This window comes from Zootoca vivipara, chromosome 4 (genome assembly GCF_963506605.1).
Source record: "Zootoca vivipara chromosome 4, rZooViv1.1, whole genome shotgun sequence".
NCBI classification, from domain to species: domain Eukaryota; kingdom Metazoa; phylum Chordata; class Lepidosauria; order Squamata; family Lacertidae; genus Zootoca; species Zootoca vivipara.
In genome coordinates this window covers 18,147,467-18,167,815 of record NC_083279.1, presented here as the reverse complement: position 1 = coordinate 18,167,815, position 20,349 = coordinate 18,147,467, and positions in this window count along the sequence as shown.

The window sequence follows — 20,349 nt, the reverse complement described above, 5'->3', positions numbered from 1 at the left end:
CAAGACCAGTGGTCAGGAATGATGGGAGCTGTAGTCCCAAAACATCTGGAGGCACACTGGTTGGGAAACACTGCAATAGGGGATGTTAGGAAGAGCATCAACAGGATGTCAAGGAATACTGCCAAAGGCCTGGAATCTATGCAATCAATAGATGCGCAATATGTTTGGGAAGCGGGATTTTTTTTGGATTGTTAGATATACCGTAGACTGTCCCCGGGACAGGTGAGGCGGCTGCTGATCCCTTATTTTCAAATCCAAAAGTTGACAGCTATGCTTAAAGGGCCCACACAGTAAATGTAAGGCCCATTGCAGACCATAGGGTTCTGACTAGCTTGTACCTGGCCAGATGCTTATACTGTATGGCTGTTCCTCTCTTTCTAAGGTCAGTTTTCTTTAATCAGTGGTAGTTAAATATGCTAGAAATTGCTTGTATTTCCCACAGTGCTTGTTCTCAGCATTGGTTGGAAGGGCGAAGGAAATTAAAAATATAGGTCAGCTGAAAGTTCTGCAGCTATGAGACTCTAATTTGACTATGCCACGAAATGCATTCATCTTGTAGTAGTTAGGGAAGGATTTTCCTGACATCCTTAATTATTTTGAACGAGCAATTTCCCCCACCGTGCTCCTCAGGGATGGCAAGTTTTGAGAAGGAAGTGCTTTGTCTTTCAATTAAAAATATCCAAACAACTCCACAGAGTCATGATGGGAGAAACCAAAACAAGTCCTCCACTGCAGATAGATGGGGGCTGGCTGATCCTGATCCATGGGGAGGGAGAGGAAGCCCCCTTTGCTGACCTTCTGCCCTCTGGCATCCCAGGTGGCGAATGAGCACAAAGGAGACTTGGCTGTAGATGCCGCTTGGGTACTTTACATCGGCCGGATTGTAAACTTGTCCATTTACGAGCACCCCGTGGGGTTCCCACCAAGTCGGCAGACACAATTGCGGCTGGAGGGAAATCGGCATATCCATGAAGTCTCCTTAATAAAATGGGGGCCATAAACAAATTTACAGCGTGTTGTTTTCAAGGCAGGGTGGGGGGGGGGTGGGGCTCGGCAATAAAGCAAGAATGGCATGAAGAGGAGGGTGGAGGGAGGAAAGAAGGAAGGGGAAAACATGTAAGCAGGGCAACAGGGATGGACTGGGCAACCCAGAAGATAACACGGGCCATGTGGGTCTCAAATGTACCCAAATACCTTTTTTTTATCCGCTGGATGTTCCACCACAAAAGCCAGCTTGCCTTTTATTAATTTATGTCTTTTAAAAATCAAAAAAATCAAAGCTGGTTTGCCTTTTTTCCTGAGCAAAGTCGAAACAGATGCCACTTTTAACATTTCCAAATGCAGACAGAGAAGGCTAAAGTATGGTGAGATGTGTCTTGCTCTTCCCGTTTCTGGAGATCTCCCAGATGTTTGTGCGTTCCTCTTCTTCTTCTTCTGCTGTTTTCAAATGGTAGTTCAGCTATGCTTCTTTCATAGAATCGTAGAGTTGGAAGAGACCCAAGGCTCATCTAGTCTAACCCCCTGCAATGCAGGAATCTCAACTAAAGCATCCATGACAGATGGCCATCCGGCCTCTGCTTTATTTCAGTTCTTTGTATCCTGACTTTAAAATGATCTTTCTCCCCACCCCCCACCCCCGCAAGGCAGCGCACATCAGTTAAACAATAAAACAAATGAATAAATAATTAAATCTATATAGAATATTTTCTTTCTTCATTTTTTAAAAATAATGTTTTAAAACACCTGAAAGCTACCATACTCTGAATTCAATCCATTGGGCTACCTAGATCAGTCAATGCAATGCTGCAATGACTGACAGCAGCTCTTTAGGGTTTTATACAGGACTTATCTGGAATACTGCAGTCAGAAGCAGTGTCCAGGCGGAAAGCGCTTAAATGTCTGGGAAAATACGGACGTATGGCAAACCATGTTGGCAGTGTCATGTTTGGCGATTTTCCTTAAAAAAGAAGAAGCGATTTTTCTGTCTAGATCATTACTGCTTGAAATATGGCAACCCTACTCTCTGCAGAAAAAGCCTTTGTTTCATGGACTACTGTATACAGTCATACCTCGGTTTAGGTACGCCTCGGTTTGAGTATTTTCAGTTTAAGTACTCCGCGGACCTGTCTGGAACGGATTAACCCACTTTCCATTACATTCAATGGGAAAGTTCGCTTCAGGTTAAGTACGCTTCAGGTTAAGTACGGACTTCCGGAACCAATTGTGTTTGTAAACCAAGGTACCACTGCAGTCCTTCCCCCAAAAGTGCAGTCTTTCCCCGATAAAAATAGGGACATCCTAACGAAAAGCAGGATATTCCGGGATCAAATAAAAAACTGGGATGGCTTCTGTAAATCTCTGGCATGCGTGCTCACATGCGGTAGGCCCAATCAGGACCATAGCTGTCAAGTTTTCCCTTTTCTCGCGAGGAAGCCTATTCATCAGAAGGGAAATTCCCCTTTTTTAAAAAAAAGGGAGAACTAGGACTTTTTCTTCCTTGGAACTGTCTGCTTATATACGCGGTGGCAAAATCACACAGATGCCAGATGCACACAGGGACATGGCTATTGTTATTTTGCTTCTCTTGGTTGCGTGTCTCATTTTGTGTTTTTCGGGAAAATAAGAGACCATAAAAGGATATGTCTTCCTGCATCAATCACATTAATGCCTGCAAATGGAACCATGTAGCAAAGTAAATAAATTGCCCCCTTTAGGAATCCTATATTCCTTACGTTGAAGATAAAGGGCACTATTAGATGTCAGTGAGAAGAGAGGAATGCTAAATAGGGACAGATTATTTATACTTTTCTGATATCACAATAAGCTGCCACTCCACCCTGCAATTTGTATTCAGTTCATTAGTCCTTAATTAATGCCCCCATAATATAAAGAGTAAACAATGGCTGCTCTGCTTTGTTGCTTAATTAAGCAGAACGAAACTTCCCGAAATGTGGAACCTCAGGAGCGGAAGGTATTGTGCCTCTATTCATGGGGAAGCCAACAATAATATGAAAAATGCGATTGCTTTGCCAAGATTTGCTTCCCTGTGAAGTTGAAGCCTCTGCAAGTTACACAGAGCATTGTCAGGCACATGTGGATTCCGCTTTTTCCCTTCAACGCAGCTTGAGAAATATATTTTCCAGTACAAATCACCTCCTCGTCAATCTGCAGGCTTGCCATCTGTCTTGAGAAACTTTGACTGACAGCGCAAACCTCTGCACTTTTGAAATTCATTATGAATTACACTTGAATCCCACTTTTCCTCCAAGGAGCTATCAGTCTGAACTAAATGTTATGGGAGCATTTGAAGCTGCCTTATATTGAGCCAGACCTCTGGTCTATCCAGATCAGGACTCAGTGGTAGCAGCTCTCCAGGGTCTCAAAAGGGAGTCTGTCTAAGCCTCACATCAGATTGTACCAGGGGCCTTCCTGTCAATGGCGGTACCACTGAAGTTAACTTGGGGCTGGATCTACTGCCAGGATCCTGATGTCAAGCAAAACACCACGTTCCATAAACAGATGGTTCTGCCACCCACCAGACGACGACATGGCATGTTTTCTGTCTGAATTGGTTTTTATATGTGTTGTGTATGGAGTCAAAGGATTTTATATCTGTATTACTATTGTCTGTACAGTGGTACCTCTGCTTATGAATAACTCTACTTACGAATGTTTCTACTTACGAACGGAGCTCCGTCCGCCATCTTGGATGCGGTTTAGATAGGATTTTTTCTACTTATGAATTTTTAGATAGGGTTGCTTCGACTTACGAATTTTTTCTCCCAATGCATTCCTATGGGATTCGACATACAGATTTTTTCGACTTACGACTGTGCGTTCGGAATGCATTAAATTCGTAAGTAGAGGTACCACTGTATTTGCATTAGGGTAAAGTAACTGCCTTTTGGTTCCAGAAGGTACAGCTTCTATTGGTTCATTTAAGCTGCTGTATTTGGATCCTCTGTCTTATTGGTTTCCTCCAAAAGGCAGCACTGTGATTGCCTGATATTGTTCCCTCCAAAATGTATCCCTTTCTAGCTAGTCCCTGTCCCTATAAATGTAGCTTTCCTCTCCTCAGAGATCAGTCTTGTTTGCTTTAATAAAGAAGTGTTACTAGAGAACTGTCTCTAGCATATTATGTCAAGAGAGCTGAAATCACGAACCCCACGTCACAACAATATGGAGCAGCATTCAGTCATCAGAATAAAGGTAAAGGGTAAAGGGGCCCCTGACCATCAGGTCCAGTCGTGTCCGACTCTGGGGTTGCGACACTCATCTCGCTCTATAGGAGCTGGGACTGAGCAACGGGAGCTCACCCCGTTGCAGGGATTCGAACCGCAGACCTTCTGATCAGCAAGCCATGGACTCTGTGGTTTAACCCACAGCGCCACCTGGGTCATCAGAATAGCCCAGCATAAATGACCAGCTATCAAGAGAAGGCTCCTACTCCTTCTCCTCCTACTAATATGCTGCCCATCTGACTGGGTTACTCCAGCCACTCTCGGTGGCTTCCAACAAATTAAAACACAGGAAGACATAAAACATTAAAAACTTCCCTATGCAGGGGAGATGTCTTCTAAAAGTGAGATAGTTGTTTATTTTCTTGACATCTGATTGGTGTTCCACAGGGTGGGCGCCACCACCAAGAAGGCCCTCTTCCTGGTTCCCTGTAACCTCACTTCTGTGAGGAAACTGCCAGAAGGTCCTTGGAGCTGGATCTCAGGGTCCAGGCTGAACGATGGGAGTGGAGACACTCCTTCAAATATACAGTACTGTACAGGTATATACTCACTGACTGGGAAGGTAAAAGTGAGACTCCTCTGAGGGCTGGCAATCCTTCTGCATCTGCATTATGGGGATAATTGAATTGCATGGCTTCTAGACCTCTCTGTGGACGTTAACTGGAAGGAGGTAAGGCCGGATCATGCAGAGTTGCATCAAGCAGACTCCTCTGAGAGTGGGTGGATGTGTGTTTTGGAATGCATGCATGCCATATAAACAGCCAGCCAGTCACTTTTTAAACTTCTTGCTGCATGTTAGCCGTTCTCTCGGAGCACACTGCTGTAGCCCAGCTCAGTTTGAGAATTACTGCAATAATCCATGAGCTGCCACTGCTTATCAAATCATTATAAATTGCACGGCTGAGCGTTATTCAACTGGCGAACCATCCGCTAGGAGAGAGCATTATTTTCCTGGCCTTCCCTCAGCAGGTTAGCTGTGTTTCTGAATAGTTTCCATGGAGATCCAAATGAGTCGAGCTTCCTAAAATCTGAAAAATGAAGAGATCGTGACAACACAACAAATTGCTGTGGTCTTGTGCCACCGACTTGCCTGCTCCCGAGAAGCACAGCTAGATGTCATGGCGGCATGAAGAAAGCTAGCAGAAGTTAAGTTTATTACAAACCCTCTCCCAAACCATTAGAGATTTCTTGCCCAAATCGGCAGCTCTTTCCCCTTAGGGTCAAAATAACGGATATTTTAAATGTATGCTCACAATTCAGTATCTTGAACTTTTAAAAAAAGAAAAAGATGCAGACAGCATTTGTGTGTTTGAGATCTAGACTGGAGCAGCTACAGGGGGCTGGTTTACATGTTTACATACAGAAAGGTGTTCATGCATTTTATGCATTCCCGCCTTTTAAATTATCCAGATGCATCAACCAGATACCGGTACTTTAATTTAGCAGATAGGAATGGGCTGAGAAATTTGGTTCTGTTCACATTTAAATGCGAGCTTACCGAAGCTTGCACTTTCCCAAATAAGAACCAAATGGAAACAGAGCCATTCTAAATAATTCACGCTTCTCTGAATGTTGCCATGCTGTTCTCCAGCCAAGTGTTTTGTACATGAAGGCGTATACTAGGGTAAAGTCTGCACATACATGCATAGATTGCTGAAAATAACACACATATTGGGGAAATTGCTGCACAAAAATGTGTGTTGTAGGAGAATTTTGTAATAATAATAATAATAATAATAATAATAATAATAATAATAATATAATAATAATATATACTGGGTGTGGACACCAGTACAGATGCACAGGGTGACACCCTGAATATGGGTCTTCGTCAGGATGACGGTAAGGCTGAACTTGATCAAAACAGTTGATGAGTTTCTTGGTAACACCCCTTCATATATGGGCCATTCTGATAGCAAAGGAAGGGGCTCTGTGCTAAAGGAAAAATGGATGGTGCTCTCTCCCTCAACTATCTGGTAGTTAGAAAGACAAGAGCAAGACTGCTTGCAGGCTTCTGCCTGTGAGACAGAGCCATGCCTGATTTCTGCAGGAATCCAAGACTGTGGCTATGAGCGGAGCATGAACTTCTTGGGGTGTTGATACTGTGAGCCCCCCCCCCACTGGATCCTCAGATTTCATATGTGAGTGTCAATAAACCATAGATCAGGGGTCAGCAAACTTTTTCAGCAGGAGGCCGGTCCACAGTCCCTCAGACCTTGTGGGCGGCCAGACTATATTTTGGGGGAGAAAATGAACGAATTCCTATGCCCCACAAATAACCCAGAGATGCATTTTAAATAAAAGCACACATTCTGCTCATGTAAAAACACCAGGCAGGCCCCACAAATAACCCAGAGTTGCACTTTAAATAAAAGCACACATTCTGCTCATGTAAAATCACCAGGCAGGCCCCACAAATAACCCAGAGTTGCATTTTAAATAAAAGGACACATTCTACTCATGTCAAAACACGCTGATTCCCGGACCGTCCGTGGGCCGGATTGAGAAGGCGATTGGGATGGATCTGGCCCCCGGGCCTTAGTTTGCCTACCCATGCCATAGATCATAAAGACACCACAGTCTCCGCTGTCCCTCATTCTGAGGAAATGAAACCCCAGGTAAGCTCTCGGAACCCCTGGAATCTTGCACCGCTCAGAGATTGGGGTGGCATGCAACGATATGCAAACTAGAAGCTCCCCAGTTCTAATCTCATACCTATCACAGGCAAGCCACTGTTTTTCTCAGGCTCCTGCCTGCGGGAATGATAATAGCAGCTTGCTGTAGTAACACATTACAGAAATATCGTTACGACAAGTACTTAGAAAGCGTGGTTTTAGTGCTAAGCATTAGTCTCTAGTTCTAACAACCAACAGCCGTACCAGATTTATGGCAGCTTCAAGTTAATCTAATTTACATAGCTTGCACAGTAAATGTAACTTTCAGCTGTGTTGTTTATTTTTCTTTATTAATTTTTACCAGACCTTATTGCGTTTACATCGATCAAAATAGTTCTGTAACAAAGGCTCTAACGACTTGCAAAATCTATACGACCACATAACAACTTTGGAAAAGAAACCGGCTTTACAATAAATCTTGAGTAGCATTTTGGTATGTGAATATCACTAAAATTTACATTTTTATGAACCTTTCATTTAGTATTTGCATGATTTGGCTGCAGAACTGTATAGCAGTTTGGAGAAGTGGAGGCTGCGGCTTTTAGCGAGATCTCGTGGCGCTCCGCAAGATCTCAGGAGAGCTCTGTGAGGTCTCACCAAGAGCCACCATATAGCGATCCATGTAACTGACTCTGCCCCACCTGGCAGACGACTTTTACAAGTGGCGGTATGATTTCTTTAATTCAGAATATGCACAGAGCAGCTAAAAGGAAGCTTTTGCTTAACTTAGAACAGCAGTATTAGGCAATATGGATTCATCTGTTATCTTCTTCTTCTTCTTCTTCTTCTTCTTCTTCTTCTTCTTCTTCTTCTTCTTCTTCTTCTTCTTCTTCTTCTTCTTCTTCTTCTTCTCTTCCCTAGCCAAGGCCCGTTCCAGTTTCAACAGTGCTGTCATTCCCCTTCCCCCATTCATTGATTGCATTCCCACATGAGAAAAGTTAAACATTTTGCCCTATAGATCTCTGGTTAGTTTCTTCCACCAAGTCTAGGTTTTGCCTCGAGTCCTGGGAACTCAGCTATACAGCTGCAAATAAAATGTTTTAAATGTGTTGTAAAGTGCAATATGCAAATGTGACACTAGATGGCGACTGTGAGCTACGGCAAATTCAATGTCTTTTTCAAAACTTTTTTTTTTAAAAAAAAAGCATTTTCACAGCGCTTTTTATATGTGTGTAGATTCCACCCCAGTCTTGCGAGGGTGGGGAAACAGAATTTGTTCTATTATATCCCATATGTGCTTGGTCTTTGCCATGCAGATGTATACAATAAGTCAAATATCTACAGGCCAGACTAACCTGCGATTCAGAAATGCATATGTTAATGAGATTGGTAGGAAACAGGGCAAAAAATAAATAAATAATCCACCAGTGGTTTCAATTTGAGAGGTCTGGGAGAGCAAGCTATTTTTATACTAGGATGCTTTTCATTTGAATCAAAAAATGCTTTACCATCTGCTTTGCCAGAAGTTCAAAAGGACTGGCAACAAACATTTAAGCCCCCCCCCCCTTTTCAAGCAAAAAGAAAAAGAAAACCCTCTAGGATTGGCACTAAGCCCTCATGAAGAAGCATATGTAGTTGAACAGCTTATCTCTATCGAGCTGTTTCCCTTAATATGTTCCCAATTATGATTCCATATATTTGCTCGTTGCGACCGGCTGAACAATATGGCAGTAATTTCTTAACAGGCCTTGCTGTTCTTTGAACTATGAGTACAGAGGGCCAGAACGGAACCAGATCAGTGAGACAGAGTGCTGGGAAGTGAAGCCAGATGCAGTCTCTGGAGATGGATTTCCAGATGTTCTCCAGAAAGAGACCTGAGCTAACAGCTGGGAACACTCCCCTCCTTTTTCAGGAAATATCCCGGAGGTTTTTTTCATTAAGAGTGCAGCCGTTCTCTCATTGAGGTCCACACCTCTCTAAGGAGGCTTTCTCAATAGGCACAAAATGTTAGCAAATTTAACAACAAAGCCTTGGTGGGGAAGCGACACCCGAGACGTCATGGGTTTGGATGGGGTGGGGGGGGTTTTTGCACAAGTTTAAAACGATTCCCCACTCTTCTGGAATGGAACTGCCTCCCCGACCTCTGCCTATAGTGCTGCACAGAGATATATAATGGAAGGCAAGAAGATCGCCCCTCTCTTGGAATTTGCTGCCTGGATATACAGGTAGTGCTGCTTCACAGAAGTCAGTTGCTACCAGCATTATGTAAGTGCTGAAGTCAACCCCACAAGTTGGTCTTTGTCTATATCAGGCATCCCCAAACTGCGGCCCTCCAGATGTTTTGGCCTACAATTCCCATGATCCCTAGCTAACAGGACCAGTGTTCGGGGAAGATGGGAATTGTAGTGCAAAACATCTGGAGGGCCGAAGTTTGGGGATGCCTGGTCTATATGGTGACTGCTTTAGCACAGGAGTTGCCAACATGGTGCACTCATATAGGTAAAAGGTAAAGGACCACATGACGATTAAGTCCAGTCAAAGGCGACAATGGGGTTGCGGCGCTCATCTCGCTTCAGACCGAGGGAGCCGGTGTTTGTCCACAGACAGCTTTCTGGGCCATGTGGCCAACATGACTAAACTGCTTCTGGCACAACGGGGCACTGTGACTGAAACCAGAGTGCACGGAAACGGTGTTTACCTTCCCGTCGCAGTGGTACCTATTTATCTACTTGCACTGGTGTGGTGTGCGTTTGAACTGCTAGGTTGGCAGGAGCTGAGACAGAGCAACGGCAGCTCACTCCATTGCGGGGATTCGAACCGCTGACCTTCTGATCGGCAAGCCCAAGAGGCTCAGTGGTTTATGTGGGGATGTTTAGGATAACAGGCAAGGGAATATTTGTTAAGTATTATCCTTCCTTCACTCACTCTTGTGTGAGTGATGTAGCAGATCAAATCCCCTCTATATTCACAGAAGCTAGTTGATTAGATTCGTTTGAACCTGTAAAAGATGACCAATCCAATCTGGCTTGCCCAGATGGATTCCTCCTGGTGTCTCCTTTTCTCATTCTTAAAATACAATAAAGACTCACTGTCTTTAAAAGTATAACAATACGTTTACTCACAAGTTGTTCATAGTACACATCCTAGAAGGCAGGCTTTAAGCTTCAGGTTACAAACATATAACGTGGCTCACATCCTTTGTGAGAATGGAGACTTAACTGAACTGAATCAAGAGACTTAACTGAACTGAATCAAACAGAGCTGAAATCGAATAGAAGAGAAAATGGCTGTGTGACTGCCTTTTATAGAGTCACACTCATCTGCTGAGACATTTACAAGAGGAACAGAAAGTTACATATCCCCCTGTCTCTGTCCACTTTAGGAAGTAAAGCGTGTTGTAATTGACTGTACTGATGTAACACATCCCACAGTTTAGATCAGGCATAGGCAAACTCGGCCCTCCAGATGTTTTGGGACTACAACTCCCATCATCCATAGCTAACAGGACCATGGTCAGGGATGATGGGAGTTGTAGTCCTAAAACATCTGGAGGGCCGAGTTTGCCTATTCCTGGTTTAGATCGCAGTGTGACCCACATTCATACATCACTAGGACACCAGTACCTTTTATGGGGGCCTGAAAAAGACATCCAGGGGCCCCTGGCTGTTCAGGTACCCACAACTTTTTTGCTGTGGGTGCCCGGACTCCACCTCTGCCGCCACCGTCCACCATCGCTTGTTTCTGGGGTGCATCTGCAGTGGAAATGCAGGCCCCGGCCCAGTTGCTGCCATGGCTCCAGAGTGCATAAATTCTTCTTCTTCTTAGGTGATCACTCGTAGCCGAGTAAGATTGTCTTCCATAAACATGGTTTTAACAATGAGTCCGTATCTGAAAGGCCTTCCTTTTCTTGTCAATCATGCGTTCAATCTCAATGTCATTCTCATCAAACCAGCCCTGGTGTTTCTTGGTTTGGTATCCAATAGTTTGTTCACAGGCTGCAATAATGGAAGTTTTTAGCTTGGTCCAGTGTTCCTCGATGTTATCAGCGAATCCTAAAAGCAGATGGTCCTTAAGAGTCATTTGGAAGCAATTCCGCTTAATGGGATCTTGAAGGGCTTGAGTGTTCATTTTGCGCCTTGGTTTCCTTCCTTGAAGCCTCTGTTGAGGTATAATCTTGATAGCCATCGTGGAGAGTATTAGTCGGTGATCTGTCCAGCAGTTGTCGGCGCTCATCATAGCTCTGGTAAAGAGCACATCACGGCGATCTTTAGCACGGACAATAACATAGTCTAAGAGGTGCCAGTGGTTTGACCGAGGATGCCTCCATGAAGTTTTTAATTTATTTTTCCGCCATGGCTTCAGAGTGCGTAAATGCACCGCGCTGTCACGACATGGCATGATGTCATGACGTCACATTGAAGTCACATTGTGCCGATGTCATGATGGCATGGCATGTGCATGCTGGGCACCCAACTTTGGACAATCCCCCCCAAAAAGCTCAGCAACTGTGTGTGGATTTTTACTTCTAGGCAATCCTAGATTTATACTCCTCCAACTAATGTGTGGGTCAAATCCTATCTACGCCACAAGATTCTGCTTTTCTCTCGAAGTTATGATATTTACACCTTTCAGCAGTTTCATTGCATCAAAATATGTCTCGAAGTGATACTTTGATATACAGAAAAATAGCATTTGAAAATACACATTTTGACAGGGCTGCTTTTTAAAAATAAATTGCAGGCGGATGTGGAAATAGAATAGAGTAAAACATGTGAAAGTGCCACAGACAGGAAATGGACATGTTTGTCCATTCTAATTACAAACGAAACGAATGACGGTGCTGTGGGTTAAACCACAGAGCCTAGGACTTGCCGATCAGAAGGTAAGCGGTTCAAATCCCCACGACGGAGTGAGCTCCCGTTGCTCGGTCCCTGCTCTTGCCAACCTAGCAGTTCGAAAGCACATCAAAGTGCAAGTAGATAAATAGGTATCACTCCGGCAGGAAGATAAATGGCATTTCCGTGTGCTGCTCTGGTTCACCAGAAGCAGCTTAGTCATGCTGGCCACATGATCCGGAAGCTGTACGCCGGCTCCCTCAGCCAGTAAAGTGAGATGAGGGCTGCAACCCCAGAGTAGTCTATGACTGGACCTAATGGTCAGGGGTCCCTTTACCTTTACCTTTTACCATTTGATCATAAGCACGAAATTATTTTGTAGCATCAGCAAAGGAGTTCCCCCTGCTGCATTAAATTTGTAAGTGAGTAGCTAGAGTAAACAAATGAGGTGACCTGGGGTGAAATAGTGGAACCATATGAGATATTTTTTCTAGCCCCCATCATTTATGCCAGATCGCCTCAGTTTTATTACTATACAAGACCGGAGGGGCCCCAGTTGACAGGCAATGATTTATGGTCAAATAGATAGTGTTGGTTATCAGATATGCCACTGTGGTGAGACTTAGCACCATTCGAACAAGACTGTGGTTGTGGCGTCTGGCCAGTGGCTGAAGTGAAAATTCAGAGTGACAACAACATCTTGCCTAGAGATGGTATTGTCTCACGGACTTTCTTTTTTTATTTCAAAGGTCAAAACACTCCAGAGTCAGCCAAATCTACTCCATCAGATCCCCAAGAAAGAATTAGAGCTGTGTTGACTTTTTAAAGGCCTTCTTTGTACAGAATCAGACTAGTAAGGTTTGTGTTTCAAAACGTGGAAAAATGGGTAAATGGACAGATCTTGTGCCTCAGCAGTGTGTGCCAGTGTTTTACATGGGGTGAGGGGAATTCCCCTTGCCATGGATCTGATAACGGTACCAGGTCGGAGAAGCTCCACTTTTCAGAACTAAACAATCGACTGCACTAGGAGGCTCATGTAACCCTAAAGACTGAACGGAAAGTGACTGAGCTCCAGCAGACCCTCCAAGTGTCCCTATTTTCCAGAGAAAGTCCTGGATTTACAGAAGCCGTCTCAGTTTCTTATTCGATCGCGGAATGTCCTGCTTTTTCTTAGGACGTCCCTATTCCCATCGGAGAAGTTTTGCAGGGTATAGAGTTATGTGACTCCCAAGGCAAGGAGATAAGTATCTATACCACCTTTGGAGGACACATAGGCATCTGGCCAGGTACAAGCTAGTCAGAACCCTATGGTCTGCAATAGCCTTACATTTACTGTGTGGGCCCTTCAAGCAGAATTAAGTCCAGAAGCTAAACAAGAACTTTAGTACAGACCCTCCTCCAAGTGTCCCTATTGTCCAGCGACAGTTCCAGATTTACAGAAGCCGCCCAGATTTCTGATTTGATCCCAGAATGCACCGCTTTTCCTTAGGGCATCCCTATTTTCATCAGAGAAATGTTGGAGGGTATGGAAGATGTCCCTGTTTTCATTGGAGAAATGTTAGTGGATATGGAGTTATAGATGCCCGAGCCAAGGAGATAAGTAACTTTACCAGCTTTCGAAGACATTTGAAGGCAGCCCTGTGTAGGGTTTTTTTTTAAAGTGAAATGTTTTATTATGTTTTTATAAATGTGGGAAGCCACCTAGAGTGGCTGGGGCAACATGGGAGGGTAATAATAATAATAATAATAATAATAATAATAATGGTGATGATGATGATGATGGAATAGGATAGCCCTATTTTCATTGGAGAAATGTTGGAGGATATAGCTCCAGTGCTGACCTGCGAAGAAAGGCCATTGACTTCCTGGAGGTTTTCATTTGTCAGACGTTGTCCATGCAGACTCCTTGAGCTGAGTTTGGGGGAGACCTTTAAGCCGGCCCTCTTTAGTTACCTGAGAACCATAAACCCCCTCTCTGCTCGAAACCCAGAGAGCATCCTCATAAGAAAAAGGTCTTGGGTTTTTTGTGAATGGCCTAGCAAGTGTTCTCGGCCCCTTGCACTGGCTTTCCAGAGGAACTTTGATATGTATTACAAGAATGAGATAACTTTTTTTTTAAAAAAAAAAGGCTTAAAATTTCAACACAGGGAGAATGCCTGATGGTTACTGTGGTCTGGAGGTCCTAACACACAGGGCAGCTGCATGGTAAATCCCAGGCATTACACCTATTATAATTTCCCTGGAAACTATTTCAAGCCGTGGCTGGTCTTACCCTGCAGCAAACCATTAATTTAACATATTTGTGTATCTCTTTTTGTAGGCTGATCTCACAGAGCGTTGCACATGAATTTAATACTAGGAGAAGCGCCATCATCATTTTATTCCCCCCACCCCATGACAACAACAGGTTTTGATGAGGCTGCCTCTTGCTTCTACTCTGCTCTCCTCGGGGCAGGAGGATTCACCAGAAGCCCATTCTTTGGTGGCTGCTGAGGGAAGAAGAGGCCACTCCTGGGCACTAGGTGGTGGCAGCTCACCAAACTGCTAGTGCAGTTGGAGTCCAAGCTGGATGGGGCACACAGAAACCGGAACGCAATGACATCACGTTTTGCTTTACTGGATGCTACCGGGAGTAGAGAGGAGGAGGAGGAGGAGGAGGAGGAGGGAACGTGAAGTTGCTACTTTTGGCTACAGCTCCATCGCTCCCGTAACGTCTCGTCCCGCCCTTACTCTCTGTAAATAACCTCTTTCTAGTGTTTCCTCTCCCCCCCCCAGCTCCAGAGGGCTGCATGCTCCCAAATGCCCACACCATACCTAAGAATCCGTAGGACAATTGAGCAGTAATCCCAGCAGGGATATGGTTCATTTCCAGTGACGGGGAGAGAGGAGGTATATCACACACCCCTTGCCTAACAGCGTTAGGATGTACGTTTCTCTCCCCACCCCCCAAATCCCGCTCTGTTTCGGTTCCACAATGTTCCATTCTGTACCTCATAAGCACTTAATTTATTCCCACTCCTTGGCCTGACCTGTAATCCCCCCCCCTCCTCACGCATCTGACCCATCTGTGTTTCATTTCCCGCTCATCAATGGCCAAAGAGCTAGGCCCAGGCCCATTTGACAGGGGTTGGCAGAGTTCCCTCTTCCTGCACCACATCCTCCCCAGAAAAATATGACCATCAGATCGGAGAACAGAGTCTGCTTTGTCCCCCCGGCAACCAAGATCTGGAAGTGCTTTCAATGATTTGCCCTCTATACCCACTCAAAAGCATTAATGTGATCAACATTGGGCTTGTTGTGGGCATATTCTCTCTCTCTCTCTCTCTCTCTCTCTCTCTCTCTCTCTCTCTCTCTCTCTCTCTCTCTCCCTCTCTCTCTCCAGCAAATAGCTTGCTAACATTCCAGGCATGTACTTCCCTGAAAACAAGACGGAGACGGGGCCCTGAATATTCAATTGGAAAATCACCAAGAGCAAGAGCTTAGCTTGGCACGGCTGGTGTTGATTCTTAATAAGTGACTTCCTAAAAGCTGAGGCATGGGGCTTACGGCTTCAATGACTTGTTTGAAAAATATTTTGTAGGTGCCTCATACCACTTTATTTCCTGTGGTATGCGTCATATCGTGAGTTATTCCGAGCCGGGCTGTTTAAGAGCGCTCGCATTTTTTTCCGAGGTTGCGGGGTTTTTAACGAAAAAATGTGCTTATACGAGATGAGCTCATAGCTATTAGTGCTGATGTAGACTTAACTACTTGGAGACCAGAAACCTCTGAGCTCTAATACCTGCTGGAGTGCTGGGGAAGGGGGGGGGCAAAGGAACCAAGTGGAGGGTGGGGGATCTGAAAAGAGTTTAAAATGCTTTTCAAAGAGACAGTAGCACTCGGTTTATATAAGGGGAGAGATTGTGGAACAGTCTACACTCTGTCATGCAAACAATTGACAACAATGCAACACAAAACCTTTCATTCTCATTAGAAAAGATAACTTTTTGAGGGATTGTCCAATTAAATGGGCTGAGCTGCTCAAACAGGAGGCTCTTCAGCATAACTGTACCCAAGGAAAGCCATTTTGTCCAGGACGACAGCTGGGCACACTAGTTAGGGTTGCCATTTTCCCAGACATACCTGGAATACTGTGGTCAAAAGCAGTGCCTGGGTGGAAATTGGGGGAATCTGGATGTGTGGTAAGCCATGTCAGCAGTGCCATTTTGCCGATTTTCATAAATAACAGTTCAAAATTGCTCAAAAACAGCATTTTTTGTTTGTTTGTTTTGCAAATAAAGTTCAACAACTTTGGCAAAAACAAAAAACAAAACAAAACAGAAAAGCTCAACAAGTTTTGTGTCTGGGTTTTCACTTTTTGAAATATGGCAGCCCTACACTAGGGACATCCTTATGTTTATTCAGTTATTTGGGCCTTTCATCAACCCTTACTACCACGATAAGGCATAGGTGCCGACTTCCGATGCCGCTGTGCCCATTTCCAAAATGTCCACAGTGCCAGAAGTCGCTTCTACACATGTCCGGAAGTGCGTAGAAGCGACTTCTGGCGCTGCAGACATTTTGGAAATGGGGACAGCGGCATCGGAAGTCACTTCTACGCATGTCCGGAAGTGCGTAGAAGTGACTTCCGGTGCCGGAGCAGCACCAGAAGAACATGGCTGCCAGCAGGAGCTCCATAATCTGGAGCAATATGGGGTATTTTGCCATTCGGGACACCTGCGGGAAACCATAAGAAAATACGGGGGTTTCCCGAGGAAAACGGGGTACTTGGCAGCTACGCGATAAGGCAAAATTGGCTGTGTTGAAGGGGGGTCCAACTGGCACTTGTATCAACAAGCAGGACTGGGCCCTAGCTGACTCATTCAGCCAATCCCATAGCATGATGGTTTTGTGATGTCAACTGGAGAGGTTCATTCAGCCATTGTCTCTTTGGCTTGGCCCCCTTCCCCCCTAATCTCAAAGAAGCTGGGTTGTATTATGTGGATGATACTTGAAAACCTGAGTGGCAGGATTTGTGCCATTTTTCGTTTAGCTGGCTGGTAAAAATGATGATGTATTAACCCTTGGAGGACAAACACATTGCTGTACTTTTGGCCAAGGAGTTCACCTTACTGTTACAAGGCTGGTTTTAGAACACTTAGGACTCAGCTACGTCAGTCAAAAAACAGGGCTTTGAATGCATTATAAACATGCAACAGCAAACGGTGCTGGAGGGGGGGATGACAACAACAACCTTTGGCATTTTCCATAGCAGTTTTTCTACAGTGCTTTTTTCTAGATAAAAGTTGCTGGTACTGCATACCCTTGAATACCCCCAGAAAAAGCACTGGTTATAATGATTTAATTTTTGACTTATTTACAGAGTTTTCTTCCTGTGCAGTGGCAGGATGCGCCTCCCGGAGGGGCGGGGCATGTGTTCCGGGGCCGTGCCGTGCCTCCTGGAGGGCCGTGGCGCGCATTCCAGGGGTGTGACATGCATTCCAGGGGTGGGGCAAGCGTTTTGTAGGCAGGGCGGGCCGCTCGTGATGGCGCCCCTCGGAGTCCGCCGCTCAGGGCGGCCTGCCTCCTCCGCCCCTATCTTCCTCCGCCCCTGTTCCTGTGTGTAGATCCATTCTTAAAACAGAAATGATGGATGGTCCTGTTGAGAGCCTCTTATATGTTTTATAGTCCTTGTGAAATTAATCTGCCCGGATTGTCTTGCTCTGGCCAGGGATAGCATATCAGGTTTAAACACGCTTCCAAACCATGGCTCATTGCTTTTGATATAAAATGGCTTTTCCACACCTTGTGCAGCAGCAAACCCAAATTTGCCACCCTGGGCATACTAGAACATGAATCATAGTGCACACAGTTTCAAGGTGTATTATTCAACATCCACAAGCTGGGCCTTACAGACCCTCCAAATGTTCCTATTTTTCAGACGCAGTCCCAGATTTACAGATGCCATCCTGGTTTCTGATCTGATCCCAGAATATCCCGCTTTTCCTTAGGACAACCCTATTTCCATCAGAGAAATGTCGGAAGGTATGGAGGATGTTCCTATTTTCATTGGAGAAATGTTGGAGGTTCTGGAGTTATGTGACCCCCAAGCCAAGGAGATAAGTAACTATACAACCTTTAGAAGACATCTGAAGGCAGCCCTGTAGAAGGAAGCTTTTTAAATGTGTAATGTTTTTTTTAATTATTATTATGTGTTGGAAGCCACCCAGAGTGGCTACGGCAACCCAGTAAGATGGGTGTGTAGTGGTTAAGAGCGGTAGATTCATAATCTGGGGAACCAGGTTCGCGTCTCCACTCCTCCACATGCAGCTGCTGGGTGACCTTGGGCTAGTCACACTTCTCTGAAGTCTCTCAGCCCCACTCACCTCACAGAGTGTGGGAGAGGAAGGGAAAGGAGAATGTTAGCCGCTTTGAGACTCCTTCGGGTAGTGATAAAGCGGGATATCAAATCCAAACTCCTCCTCCTCCTCCTCCTCCTCCTCCTCCTCCTCCTCCTCCTCTTCTTCTTCTTCTTCTTCTTCTTCTTCTTCTTCTTCTTCTTCTTCTTCTTCTTCTTCTTTAGGACATTTCTATTTTCATCGGAGAAATGTTGGTGAATATGGCCTTAATCTCTGAATGTTCATATGCACTTATTATCTTAGATGCACACAACAGGCACAACACCATCTCTGTGTGGGCCCCAATCCCTTAGTGCGTTCACCACTGCCTCCCTGCTATTGTCACCATGTGATGGAGAACAAAACCGCAAGCAAGCAGATAGCAGTTGCTCCTGGTGCTTCTTCCCTCCAATGCCACTGCTGTAGCCTGGTCTAGGGCTGCCATATTTTGAAGAACAAGAAAGAGCACACATTTGCCGACTCCTACTTTTAACTATGGATCGCTATGACGACTCTCCCCATGAAAAATAGGACGTGTCCCAGAAAAAGGGAGCATAAGGCAACCCTCTGAAATATCTAGAAGCGAAATCGATCAGATGGGTGGAATATGGGAAAGCAGAGTAGATAAAAAAGCAGAGAGGAACCAACTGAAAAAGGGGTGAATTGACAACGGCGCAGATACTGTAGAAAGGTTGACAGCTTTTTCCATAAAGGATTTTGCCAGCCTGCAAAAGTTGGGGTTGAGGAATCGGAGCTTTGAAAATTCCTATACAAAATTATTTGATTTGTACCCCTCCAAGTAATGTGCGGGTCGAATCCTATCTATGCTACCAGATTCTGCTCTTCCATCAATGTTATGGACCTGCTACACATCTCTCAGCAGTTATAATGCATCAAAACATGTCTTGAAATGATATTTTGATAGAGAAAAATAGCATTTAGAAATACATATTAGGTTGGAACTCCCAAATTGTGTGCATAAATCCGTTTAAAATTAATTCCTCCTCCATCTCCAAAATGAAGTTTTCACCTTGTTATGATTAAGACGTTTTAATGTGCCCCATTCACCTTTGTCTTCAGGTGAAGACTTAGTCCTGAATGGTTCATTTTGGCTCACCTGCTTGCTCTCTTACACCATCCAGCCTGTATTTCCACGCAACTCTCTTTCTTGGGGCACCACATACAAAAATCTCAGGAAACAGTGAGCTTAATTGGGACCCTGGTTAATAGTTTCACCTGAAAAAATATGTTTCTTAAAAAAATCATATATGGCTTCACTGTGCAGATTTTCTTGTCAGTAAACTCTTAGCAATGAATTGCATTAATGGCACGCCTCTTAAATGTTGAAAGCAAATGAGAAGCCAAACTAAATAACCCATAAATATCCAATACAAGGACCCACTCTGCATTTCTGACAAACATTGCTCAAGCATGCATTATTTCCCATTAAGAAAAATATCTCTTTTTTTATTTGCAACGTTAAAGTGGAGAATGCGATCTTATTGCAACTTATCATTTACTAGACACCAATATTCTTATTATTGTAAAACTAGACCTGCTACATGCTGATAAAAGCATGGTGGTGGCCTCCATGCTGCTTGACACCACTGTTTTTGCAGTTCAAGACAGCGAAATGGATTTATGGTGGCCACTCCATATTTGGCTTGGTGGGTTACAGGTTGTGAAAACCCATTTCAAACCATCATCACTAAATCTCACCCACTCGTCACAAGCATGGATATTCTTTTCTTTTTTTCAAGTAGAAAACATCCAGACCTGGTGCTCTTTGACATAAGATGCTTTTTTTATCAGGATATGTCAAAAACAGTAGATCGTATTAGAAAGTTTAAGAATACTAATCTAACACTAAAATACGAATACTAATGCGATACAGTCGTACCTCGGAAGTCAAACAGAATCCGCTCCGGAAGTCCGTTTGACTTCCGAAACGTTCAAATTCCAAAGCGCGGCTTCTGATTGGCTGCAGGAAGCTCCTGCAGCCAATTGGAAGCCGTGGAAGCCCTGTAGGACATGTGGTTTCCAAAAGAACGTTAAAAAACCGGAGCAGTCACTTCCAGGTTTCAATTGTTCGGGAGCCAGAACGTTCAACTCCCAAGGTGTTCGGGAGCCGAGGTACGACTGTACTAATAATATTTACATTCGGCTTCCAGCACATATAAAAACATAATAAAACAGGAAACATTAAAAACTTCATGGTACAGGGCTGCCTTCAGATGTCTTCTAAAAGTCAGATAGTTGTTTATTTCCTTGACATCTGATG